This window comes from Chiloscyllium plagiosum, chromosome 27 (assembly GCF_004010195.1).
Source record: "Chiloscyllium plagiosum isolate BGI_BamShark_2017 chromosome 27, ASM401019v2, whole genome shotgun sequence".
NCBI classification, from domain to species: Eukaryota; Metazoa; Chordata; class Chondrichthyes; order Orectolobiformes; family Hemiscylliidae; genus Chiloscyllium; species Chiloscyllium plagiosum.
Genome location: NC_057736.1, coordinates 29930119 through 29943562, shown reverse-complemented (window position 1 = coordinate 29943562; position 13444 = coordinate 29930119). Strand labels below are relative to the sequence as shown.

At 41.3% G+C, this 13444-nt stretch overlaps 1 protein-coding gene across 2 annotated transcripts in view; it reads left to right on the top strand.

Moving 5' to 3' along the window:
• The first annotated feature begins 855 nt into the window (after positions 1 to 855).
• fhl3a (four and a half LIM domains 3a) overlaps positions 856 to 13444 on the top strand; it is a 111264-nt gene continuing 98675 nt past the window's right edge. The window contains exons 1-2 of one of the 2 annotated variants that reach the window (XM_043717823.1): positions 856 to 1167; positions 2805 to 2959. The gene's annotated coding sequence lies outside the window, so the exon portion shown is untranslated. The remainder of the gene's footprint in view (positions 1168 to 2804; positions 2960 to 13444) is intronic. The other variant, XM_043717825.1, reaches the window with a different exon arrangement.

The window sequence follows — 13444 nt, the reverse complement described above, 5'->3', positions numbered from 1 at the left end:
TGGTCACAGAACCTGGCATTTCTTTCCCTCACTAATTCTGCCATCTTTTGCCTGAGGGTCACTGCAATTTTGGAGCACTGGCTTGATTTCGTCTTCACTGGCTCCCTTAGACTGACGCCCAGGTTTTAAGTTGACACCATTCAGGCATGGGCCAATGCACCAAATATTGAATTCGCTGAATTTCTGTACCGCTATTTTAAATTAATGCAGTGGGGCTTGTTTTGGTTTGGAGTCCTTTTTTTTTGTCAGTTTCATCTCTGCATTTACGTTGCTTCATGAAAAGTATTTCAAATGTTAGTCAGCATCTGAAGAAATCGGATATGCTCGTGACAGATCAGGCAGGGGGTCCACACTGGATCTTGGTGGCGTGCACCCAGATGTTAGCATTGTTCAATCTTCCTGACCAACTTGGACATTTCTAACCATTCTCTATTTTAATCTCAGATTTCGCTCATCTTACTGTCTGAGTTTTGAAGCACGTTTACCTTTGGGAGTTAAGATAGTGTAAGTTAATGGTACCATTAGGGCTTAATTCATATTGAAATGGGCTATATGTGCCCTAAAATTCAGAGCTTCTGCATTTTGTGTTGAACAGGAATAAAGCAGCAGGGTTTCAGGGGATAAGACACATATTTTAATTCCCAGGAAGGTTGGCACGGGACCTTTCCAGCTGTGATTCTCTTCAGGAGGAAGTAGCATTCACTTTTTTTCGTTTATCTTGAACCAGCCTGCAGCGGTTGCTTCTTTGATCTGATCACATTGTTAAAGGGCGGACGGGGTAGGTGTTGATGGTGTTATCAGTGTGTCGTGATCAATAGCTCCAAGATTCCATTCGGTCACACCTCCCGGCGTTAGTCGGTAGAAGGAGCCCCCCTAGTCAGACTTGGTTAGTTGCTTGCTAATTACCTTTGGCTTGGATACAAGGGTATTCAGGGCGGGATCCCGTGAGTCACTTCCTGTGCTTGTTGGGCCCCTATTCTTCCCTCTGTTCTGCCAGAGCCGTCAGACTCAAGCCTGCCTCTCCTGCAGAGTGTATGTCAGAAGAACTCCAACCACTTCCCAAGCAGGGAAAAGCAAGATAAAGCTTTTCAGCACAGTGTGCCTTTGAAGTATTTATGTTAAAGCAGCGCTTTAATCAGTGACCTGAGTTCATTGAAAATACAGTTGGTAAGTGTCCATTTTTTAAAAACTCTCTTGATATCTGACAATCTACTGTTACTAGTGCCGCTGGTGCAGCCTGTGACAAGCTGTCTGGACACCATCTGGAGTTATGTGCTTCTGATCGTGTTTCTAAAGCTCTCTGAGTGTGCTTTGCCCTGCAGCTTATATCCTGGTACAGTGTGGCTCCTCTAGCTGTGCAAAGTCATTGAGGCCGTCGTTATGTGTAGATTAAAACGGGGAAGAAACTGTAGGTTTTACTGGCAGCTTCTCTTCAACTTTATGTGGAATGTACAGTTTGCAACTTCAATCAAAGGGCAGTCTGTCTCCTTGCTGTTCCTGACCACTGCAATTACCCTTTGGCGCTTCAGGGCAATTGGTAGTATTTTAAGCAAAATGCCATGAAACGTCTCAGGTTATCTGCACTACAGAACTGAACTGCTGCAGTTTAAGAGAAAAGCTGCAGTTTAACTCTTGATCAATGCACATGCTTGCACTGAGTGACCCATAGGGTGACAGTTAAAGGGAAAATGTGGACTGTGGGACTCTTGAGACAATTTCTAAAGGGAGGGGGGGGGGGGTCACGTTGGAAATTGCAGTCTTTCTTTGAAGCTCTCACATTGAAAGTGAAGCAACAAACATCGACTTTCAACAGCCTGACGATTCCTGAAATGCTTCCCTCCCTTACTCCCGTTATCTCACCACCCGTATTGCCTTACCAGCCCAGCATTCACGCTGGACATTGCCTAGTGTTCAGCGGTTTGGCAAGAGTTTGATAGAAAGCCATTGTCAGAAGCTGATCGCTCGAGCTCCAAAAGGAACTCTGCAATTTAGACATTTTGTAAATTTGTGGATTTTAATGAATGGTCAAGCCCTGCCCTGATGCAATCTAGAATTATCCATGCAATCTGAAACGTTTGCAACACAAAGGAGAAATTTCTCAATTTCGCTTGACATTTCAAGGTTTCAAATTGGAACGCAATTACTTCCAGTTTTAAGTGGAAACAGATCTGTTGAGTGGGTCGGGATGGCGAGAAGATGTGGGAGTTGAAGGAGTCATAATAAAAGCAAGACTGTAGTTTGAAAATAATTAACTCCTTAAAGCAGAGCTCCCTCTGAGCGTAGAACACACTTTAATCACCTTTCCACGGGAAAACTAGAGAGTACAAGCGAACTGTAACTACTTACAGAAGAGTGTGGAAGAATGGGGCAAATCTGGTAGAGCCTGGTTTAAATACAATTTCCACTAGCGCCAAGTTAATACATGTACTTATAATGAATGGGTGAAAAGATGCATTGAAAGATTGGCTTTTGATAGCATTCAATCGATATTCCACCAGAGAAAGAGACCCAACCCCCAAGTTTGTATTAAACTGCGTGAACGCCACTGTATTACAATTCGGGAATAAAAAATCCTAATCTCTAGATAATGATATTCACTGAACTTCCAAATAGGAGTTCATTATGTAAAATAGTTGGAGACGTTCGACACAGTCGGCATTATATAGATTTCAGTATACATTTAGAGTCTTCGAAAAGGAACACTTGGTAATTATTTTTGATAATCCCAGATTCTGATTGGAAATAGATACTTCGCTGTGTCACTTTTCAAACAAAAAGTGTCAGCTTCTCCTGCTTTTCCACAGAATACAGTTCACCTTTCTGCATTTCACCCAAGTGCCAATTACTATTGGTGCACGGCTAGAGAATGGTCACCCGGTATTTGATCATGGAGTGAATGGATATTAGAACCAAACTAGGACACGACCTTTGCTGATTATTTTTTCCTTTGACTACCGAGGTGAGCTACATTACTCTGCATTGCCACTCTTCCTTCGATGAATAATTCAGTATAGATTAGCTTTAGCTTGTTTTGCCCCTGAGTGATGAGGGAAAACTCAGGTGATCTACTGTTTTGCTAACCTGAATTCCAAACCCTACACCCAATAATTTGTTGACAACGGTTACGCCCGAAGTTACAGAAAACCCAATTAACTAAATCTGACACCTGTTAAACAGCTTTACAACTCAAGTACACGATGTGTTAAATGAGAAGCCACATATTTATATAGCGCCTTTTACTATCCCAGGGCATCCCAAAGTATTTTACAGACAGAAATACATAACAACTACACTTCAAATGTATTTACAAAACAGCCAATTTTCACTTGAAAGCACCACATTAACAGCAATATAATAAGACTCGATGATGTTTCTCTTGGGACGTGCCAAGGTTTGTGCCATAGAATCTTTTATGCCCACCTTAGAAAAGAAGCAGAGCCTTATTGTAACCCATGTTCTGTGAGATGACAGTGTGGCCTTCCTTAGTGTTATTCTCAACTGGTAACCAGGATTTCATACCCGAATCATTGGAGTAGCCCTTCACAAACTCTCCAAAGTGTCACTGCGCAGGAGGGCAGCCATTAAGCCCGTCATGGCTGTTCTGGCTATTCAAATGAGCATTATTGCCTCCTGCCAATTTTCTGCTTTTTTTACCCCCATACCCTTGCACATTATTTCTATCCAAATAATCATCCAAATACCCTTTAGATCTGCAACTTCTGTTTCTGTTTCAAATCATCCAATACTCTTTTGATTACTTCAATTGAACCTGTCTCCACTACTCTTCCAGAGGGTATATTCGATGCTAACTACTCACTGTGGGGAAAAGTGTTTTTTCTCATATGACAAAGTTACATAGCTAAAGATCACACAACACCAGGTTATAGTCCAACATGCTTATTTGGAAGCACTAGCTTTCAAAGCGCTGCTCCTTCATCAGGTGGTAAGAAGCAGCGCTCTGAAAGCTAGTGCTTCCGAATAAACCTGTTGGACTATAACCTGGTGTTGTGATTTTTAACATTATACATCCCAGTCCAACACTGGCACCCCCAAATCACTCTTTTTGCAATTCATTTTAAACCTGAGACCCGTGTTCTTCTTCCTTTTACAAGTAGAAACAGTTTCTTCCTATGTACTGTATCCAGTCCACTCATGATTTTGAAAACTTCAATTAGTGGCTGCTGCCTCACAGCGCCAGAGACCCAGGTTCAATTCCTGCCTCAGGTGACTGACTATGGAGTTTGCACATTCTCCCCGTGTCTGCGTGGGTTTCCTCCGGGTGCTCCGGTTTCCTCCCACAGTCCAAAAATGTGCAGGTCAGGTGAATTGGCCTTGCTAAATTGCCTGCTAGTGTTAGGTGCAGGGGTAAACGTAGGGGAATGGGTCTGGGTGGGTGCGCTTTGGCAGGTCGGTGTGGACTTGATGGGCCGAAGGGCCTGTTTCCACACTGTAAGTAATCTAAATCTAAATCTAGATCTCTTATCTATCTTCTCCCAAGGAGATCAGTCCCAACCGCTTCAACCTATACTCATAGTGAAAGTTTGTCAATCCTGAAACCATTCTTGTAAATCAGTTCTGCACTCTCCATTGCATTCACATCCTTTGTACAGTGTGATGCCCAGAACTATACCCAATACTGCAGCTGAGGTCGAACAAATGTCTTGTACAAGTTCAACATCACCTCCTTGCTTTTGTACTCTATATGCCACAACATTGTAATTCACAGATGAGAGTGTTTCCAATTGCACTACATTTCACATACACATAAGCGAATTATTCTTTGAAATTAAAACACTTTTTACCTTTTTACCAGTGCTATAAAATGCAAAATGCACAAAGTGGTTCCTGCCATTTTTCCTGGCCCTTTTTAATTATCTGGAAAAAAAAGCAAAGCCTGGCTCATGAAGGGTCAGTATTACAATGCAGAATAGAAGCTGCTCAGGGCCAAATTGGGGTGAACCCAAGGTAACAACAGCAAGGGGCCTACTGTAAGCTTTATAACAAGTTTGTGAACAGCAAGTTGTTGAACACCCTTGAATTGGCCCTGTGCAGTTTCTGTGCTGGAAGCCAATAACCTCTTAACTTCAAAATATTTAAGCTGATCTGGATAATCCTTTTTGTTTCAAGCTGCCTTGATGAAAGAATAAAAATTCTCAAGACAACACAACTCTTTCCAAAAAATATAAAATACTTGTCAATTTCAGAATATGTACTCTGTAATCTATTATGATTTTAATGGAGCTTAATTATTTAAAGGGGTTGTCAGAACATTTTGAAATGATCCTGGGCTGTTCATTTTAAGTTACTGTTTGTGCTGCCCCCTTAATAGGATGCTGTTCTCCTGGTGCAGTTGTGCTAGATTTGTCCATAATGACTGCCACAATAACACCCTTGCACAGTCAACAGTGTGTCACACTGAAAATATTCAACTCCACACACAATAGTTATGCAATGTTAATGGAAGCAAAGATTGTGTTGTAATCATTTGTTCTACTTTTGCATGAAACCTGGTGAGTAACAGTCCGCTTTGAAATGTTGTTTGAGAGCTAGCTATTTCAAATTCATTCAATGTTTCTTTAGTTCTTAAGAGGTTGTAGAGTGAAAATATTAATGTGTTTACTTGATTCTAGGATCTCTCACACTGTCGCTTCTGAAATGAGTTTTTTTTTAAATAAACATCAACATGGAAACAGGGTTAAGCCATTTAGCTTCCTCCAGCCTTTTCTGGTGGTCAATGAAATCATGTTGTGACTTAACTCCATATACTTGCATTTTCCAATCTTTCTTAGTTGTGTAATCTCCCTTTGTCATATAACCTTTGGGGACCAGGTGTCATTGTTTCAAACCGATGCGTCAGCACGACCACCTTCCAATTCATTCATTCCAGGATCTGGGATTTCCCACAGCACTGAAAACTGCCTGGACTGATGGGTGAAGACTATGTGGTGATTGTGATTGAACATCTAGGTTTTGAATTTCATCTTTAATATTTAGCCTGATGGTACTAACATTGGAAAATTTCAGTGCCAGTTTCTAGTATGTGAATGGGAGATGTAGCATTCCATAATCCCAAGAAGTTCAAGGGCCCCATTCACTGTCGTGAGTTGTTTACACATTCTGAGAAGGTAGAAAGTAAAATTTCATTGTTGGGAAGTGGCAGAAGGTGAACAAAGGCAATAGGTCAGTTTGAAAATGAGAGCAGGACCCTGGGAAAAGTGGACAATGAAAGCCTCGGGAGAAGCTCCAAGTTAACTCCATTCCAAGGCATAAATTCAAATTGAGTTCAGGGGCTTTCATTACAGAACAGGTGGAAGCTTATGGTGATGGTTACGTGTAAATCTTACTTTCTGCCTCTAGCCTTTAATGTACAAAGGAAAGCAGAGACTGATTTATTTTGTCAGAGGTGGAAGGTTGAGGAATGCTCCTGTTGAAACCTGACACACATACAGTAGATGTCTGTTTTGGCTGGCCTTGTGGACACTAATCCCTTCTCCCTCATTTACATTGAAATTCTAAAATGCGTTGGGGATAAAGTGTGCTGGGTAAGAACTCCAAATGCTGGCACAAATGACTGCTCCCCAGAGGTGGGCTTTGTGCCAAACTAACTTCAAAGTTTCTGCAGCATAATCTGCCACACAAGGTCATTGAATGTGGGATTTCTAAACGTTGGCACTTGTAGATGTCGGTGTGAGTTAATCGCTGCTTTTGTGACCTTGCCTGTAATGCCTTAATGCTGGATAGATGAGCTTTTTTGAATATCTCGTGAGTTAAAGAATTTGAGTCAAACAGACGGAAATAACTCAGATTCAACTGTGTTAGCTCACAGATAGTATAATATTAGGGAGTTATGATTATTCTGACTACTTCTTTCTTAATGAATGGAAAAGCTGCCAAGGGTTCCCACTCCTTAGGAAGGGATATATGGTTTCCATCATGGTCATGTGGATCCACCTTCCACCTAGCCCACTTTGGAGAGATCCATTAAAAATGTGGCAATTGTTTAGTGATCCTCGTGGCAAGTTTGCGTGTATGACTGTGTGATTGAATGTGGTTGAGACGCAATGCCTGAGAGTCACACACGGGGTGGCATGGTGGCTCAGTGGTTAGCACTGCTGCCTCACAGCACCAGGGTCCCAGGTTCAATTCCAGCCTTGGGTGTCTGTGTGAAGTTTGCACGTTCTCCCCGTGTCTGCATGTGTTTCCTCTGTGTGCTTTGGCTTCCTCCCACAGACACAAAGATGTGCAGGTCAGGTGAATTGGCCATGCTAAATTGCGCATAATGTTAGATGCATTAGTCAAAGGGAAATGGGTCTGGGTGGGTTACTCTTTGGGGGTTTGGTGTGGACTTGTTGGGCCAAAGGGCTTATTTACACACTGTAGGGAATCTAATCTAATCTAACCTTGGTGTCTGGACTCACTTGTGAAGCAGACACTTGGAAAGATAAGTTATGTTCATTCTCTCTTGCTGTGTGGTATCGATTAGACAGGAAAGGAGAGAACATACAGGAGAAATCATCTACATGGGGCCTTAAGTGCGATATATTAAAATAGGATTGTGCTTTGAGGGTCAAATTGTGAGGGTTGGGGACTGCATGTGGTCACTTGACGTTTCTTTGGACTGTTGTGTTCAGAAATATTCGTAACTGCACACCTTGAAATTATAGGACTATCACAGGTGACATGCTTTCAACATGTTGGTCATCACAGAGCTATCCTGATGTTGCCTTTGGGTTTTCTATAATAATCAATGTTTCCCTCACACTTTTTAAAAAATTCAACAGTAGAATATCTATTACAGATAGTGTCTGTCTTGCTTTCAAATGAACGTTCCTCGAGTTCTGATGAGGACATAAATATGTGCCCTGAGAGGCTGGTTTGAAGAAAGATACTTGGCAGGCTATCAACTGTTATTTGAGCGTTTGTTTATAATGGACACATTTTCTCTGGTAGCAGCTTGCGTAGAACAGTTAAATGTGGCTGTTAAGAAGCTCAAGTGGTAAGGCACTTGAGTCTCAACAGAAAGGTTGCACAAGGTCACTTGTTCAAACTTCCTCACTTTCAGCCAAGCAGATCGGTCAAGTGTGATTCTAGGGTGGAGACCTTCTGTGGAAGAATGACAAGGTGAAGTCAGTGGGGCAGCAGGGGGATGGTAGACCTGTGCGATGGAAGAGAGGAGGAGTGGACATGACGCTGGCAAAAATCAGACTTACTAATTCAACTTGCAAATCCTGTGAGTTGATCAGAGAATTGTTAATAGATGGTTCTCCTACATTCATAGCTTGTCATCTTGATTTAGCTGCTGGGTAGCAATATTGATGGGGACAGATTCTCAAAAATGGCTGTTATTGCCACATTCATTTTCATCACTCTTACTGCCAGATGAGGTACCTGGGTGCTGAGCGAATGTACAGCCAAAGATGCCCAAAGTAATCATACAAGGGAAAGCCCAGGTTCAAGTGCAGAGTGGTACAATGGCTACTCAGTTATTTGTGGTCTAGGTTTGGATATACCTCCCCATATTATAGCTGTTCTCGGCTATCCACTTTCATGGCATGAGGGAGGGAGGAGAACACTGTCATGGGTTGATCAGTGTCAGGGTTGTGGGAGAGGTGATTGTTATCAGGGTGGGGTGGGTGCTGACACTGAACATTGGACAGTAGTGGAATCATATATAAATTGTGTGCGCACACAGCCTTGTGGCATTTGAACTTCATAGAAAACAATCCACAGTCATGAAAATGGGGCTGTGGTTTGACTTCCTCTGACTATCCTGCACCACAAGAGCACTGCATTTCTGAAGGAGTCGGCTTTGGAATTGCTGGCGAGAAAAGTGGAGTTCATTCTTAAGGCAAAATAGTAGGATAGATTGGCACAAACTCTATTTTAAGAACGACTCGTATCGGACTCAAAACATTAACTCTTTTTTTCTCCAGAGATGGTTAGCAGGTCTGGCAGGATCTCCAGTACTCTCTGGGTTTGTTTCAAATATCAAGCATCTGCAGCATTTTGCTTCCATCAGGTTAGATTGGCAATCTGATTGCAATTGCCAACCCCCCCTGGAATATCCGAGTCGATATATTTTGTTGTTGCAAATGAAAATTTCTTGATGGGCGAGAACAATTTAAGAGCCCCAGGTAGATAGGATAGTGAAGAAGGCGTTTGGTATGCTTTCCTTTATTGGTCAGAGTATAGAGTACAGGAGTTGGGAGGTCATGTTGCGGCTGTACAGGACATTGGTTAGGCCACTGTTGGAATATTGCATGCAATTCTGGTCTCCTTCCTATCGGAAAGATGTTGTGAAACTTGAGAGGGTTCAGAAAATATTTACAAGGATGTTGCCAGGGTTGGAGGAGTTGAGCTATAGGGAGAGGCTGAACAGGCTGGGGCTGTTTTCCCTGGAGTGTCGGAGGCTGAGGGGTGACCTTATAGAGGTTTACAAAATCATGAGGGGCATGGATAGGGTAAATATGCAAAGTATTTTCCTTGGGGTCAGGGAGTCCAGAACTAGAGGGCATAGGTTTAGTGTGAGAGAGGAAAGATATAAAAGAGACCTAAGAGGCAACTTTTTCACGCTGAGGGTGGTACGTGTGTGGAATGAGCTGCCAGAGGAAGTGGTGGAGGCTGGTACCATTGCAACATTTAAGGGGCATTTGGATGGGTATGAATAGGAAGGGTTTGGAGTGATATGGGCTGCGTGCTGGCAGGTGGGACTAGATTGGGTTGGGATATCTGGTCGGCATGGACAAGTTGGACCGAAGGGTCTGTTTCCATGCTGTACATCTCTATGACTCTAAATGTAACTTACAAATATAAAAAAAACACAAATTGAAATTATGTTGCATGACATTAATAATGAGCATAATAAACTTGGCTATGAGGAATTCCTTTCCCTACATCTTGACAAAAGAATTAATGCTTTTAGTAAGTGAGAAACTTTGTTCATTATTTTAGATGAACATAATTACTGCATGAGGGATTTTACTGAAATCTGACATTTTCTTCATCAATAAAACCACCACACATTGAGCAAAGTCGAAATGCCTGAATGCATCACTCATCCAGAACTGAGACATCCTCCTAAAAAACACCGGTGTACTCTGGGAACTTTCACAGAACTGTTGATGTTAAAATTCCTCACGAAGCATGCATTTTGCAAAATGGAACAAGTTCAAAGGTGCTACTGTAATCCGGATGTTTGCGAACTGCTCAAAGGTTTTGTTTTCTGGATGTTACAGTGATCTGTGCTTTATTTTAATTTGGTGAGAGCTTTCATTTGCAAGTATCCATTATTACTCTTTGATTCGAGTGAAATGTTAAGATTTTCAGTAAGAGTTCAACACTTCAGTGAAAAATGACAAACCAGATATCCTGCCCAAGATTATACTTTGGCAGAATGTCAAATGATAAAACCTAGTATTGAAAATGCTGTACCTGTTCCACTGAATCCACAGGATGTTTGTGAAATATGTACTGCATGAGTGATAGGTGTTGTATGTGGTTTATGTAATATGTGCTATGTGTACTGCTTTAGATGTGGGTGCGGTATGTACTGTACTGTAATGAATGGCTTGTTAGGACTTGGTAGGTAGTACATCATTTGAGTCTTTTGAATTAATCTTTCAGTTGCCCTTGTCTATATATGGAATTATGTTCAGGCCAGCGTACTCTCCTAATGGCTCAGTTACTAATGATAGGTGTATTGCTAATCTGTAAAGACGGGAAGGTCACAGAGCCGAATTCTGAGTTGTGCTGATTTAGTAAGGTGGTAGCAAGAGGGTGCTACAATTAGCTTCAGTGTCACTGAGTTAAGGAAGAGTAAATCAGTCAGGTGATTGCTCTCCCCTTATTGCTATTCACTGTGAAGTGTAAATGTTGAATGTCAAATAGGACTTTGGACTCAGCTGTGACACCATGGCGGTTGAATGTCCTGTCAAGGTTGCAGGAATATTCCTCACTTTTACTGTTATCCTTTCCCAACAATATTGTGGTAGGGGAATCCTTAACACTGGAGTCATTGCTGTGGTTTCAGAAATCTGCCACCAATACTGTGAGCTTCTGCCCCAAGAGTGTACTGTATTCTAATAAGGCAGCCTCTTTGTACCATCCTCAGAGCTTGTATTTCTGCCAACCTTGAAATGAAGAAAACATGAATATATTTAACTTTTCATCAAAGTCATTAATATAAATTGTAAGTAGTTGAGATGCCAGCATTGATCGTTATAATTTTATGGTTATTGCAAAAATAGATTATGAATATCCAATTTTCATCATTTGACTTTAATGTCTGAGAATTTCATGGACTAAAAGCTATTTTAGAAAGTATATTACTAACCTAAAATAGCTGTAGCAATTGTCTATCAAGTCCAGGCAACTAACATGGAATACTTTAATCAGCTGCCTCAGAATTATCATTTTAATCAAAGGGCACTGAAACTCAGCAAGAAGTAAAATAATTTACATCTTTCTTATCTTATTCAAACTTGCATGAAAACTTCACTTTGAACCGTGAAAGATTGCCTATAATCCAACTTGGAAAGGAACAACAGAATCTGTAAAGTGATGGTATATCAGCAGCAGCCTTTAAATAACCAAGGAGAGAGAAAACAGTATGGACTGTTAACAGGAAGGATACTGGAAGTTTGTTCTCTCTCGCTCTCTCAATTTCAGAAACCAATGTTGAAAAGCTCCTGTTCATGGAGAAATCAAGGTTATCTGTAAGTTTTGAAAAAAAAAATCAAAAGCTCTGCAGCTATTAGAACACCAGGCTGTAGGCTACTTGGATTGAGGGGTTTGTTGGCTTTCAGGTCTTTAATCTTCTCCAAAACATTGATTCTGCTGCTTTTAATTGCTCCAGTATTCAACTGCTATTTCTTAGAAAAGTTCATTGTAGGTTCACATTGAGGCATAATGGAGTGGCTGTAACATATTCATAGTGCTAGGAATTTTCTTTTATTAAACTGTCCTACTTCTTGGGTTGACACCAGCATCGGCCACTGCTTGTGAGAAAGATCATTATGAACTAAATTGTGAACTTCCACTAGACTCCATGACCAACTTTCTTTGAAGGCAGAATCCTATTTGGAGCTTGCCAAAATGGTTTCAATTGCAAGTGCTGCAAAGGATGGACAGAGAGTCTGATTTAGGTAAAAACAATGACTGCAGATGCTGGAAACCAGATTCTGGATTAGTGGTGTTGGAAGAGCACAGCAGTTCAGGCAGCATCCAAGGAGCAGCGAAATTGACGTTTCGGGCAAAAGCCCTTCATCAGGAAAAAGCCTCCCATTGAAGGGCTTTTCCCCGAAACGTCGATTTCGCTGCTCCATGGATGCTGCCTGAACCGCTGTGCTCTTCCAGCACCACTAATCCAGAAAAGAGAGTCTGATTTGCCAATCCTGACATATACTGGGCTGCATGTGTTGTGATCCCAGCTGATGCTTTTACTCGACAAAGTAAGCTTCTAGGCTGAAACCTGGCTTGAAATAACATATTTCGCTTTGGTTTGGTTTTAACAAAGTGATCTCTGCTGAAAAATAAGTAGGACTGCAGATGCTGGAGTTCAGAGTCGAAATGTGTGGTCCTGGAAAAGCACAGCAGGCCAGGCAGCATCCAAGGAGCAGGAGAATCGATGTTTCGGGCATAAGCAATTCATCAGGAATGTATGCAATTTTACAGATTTTGTTTATTCTTGAAAGAAGCAAAGATAATAAAGTATAAACCAAAGTATCTAAATATAACATTAATTCAAAGATTTGTAAACACATAGAAGTATAATCCCATTAATCCCCAAAAAACAACTTTATGAATTGAAAAGGAAAAAAAGCAGCTTCTAAATACTACCTAAATCACACCCCTGGTATAGCATTCAAAAACGCACCTTGTTTAATACTGCAAAACATCACTGTCACCGTCCTCACAACAGATTCTCTGTCTCTTGACACCTAAACTGGAACTGCAGACAGCTTCTTCCAGGAGCAATCGTACAATTGAACTTAAACATGCTCTTCGTTAAGTAACCTCTCCAGGGTTGTATTCTAACTCCTCTGGACTGGGACTAACACCAAATCTTCACTCTTAAGTAACATAGTTCACAATGTCCTTTCCTTTGAGCAATGGTCACTGCATCCATCTTCTCCAAGGATTTCACTAGGCAGCTGAAAACTCAAAGTAAAACTTAAAAAAAATTCCCTTCCAGCTATGTGTTTCCCTTGAGCTTAAGAAAAAGCAGTTCCAAAAATCTGTAACAAACTTTGAAGGCTTATTATTTATCTTACTGGATGATAAAACAAGCTCAGGTGAAAACAAATTCATTAGAGGTGCATCAAAGTCCATTAATTCTAGCACTAGGCCTCAAAAGCTGTTTTGACAGAAGTCACCAAGGCTACAGGTATACTTGCAAGTTAATTATTAATATCAGGCCCACACAAACTCCACATGTTGCTAACTC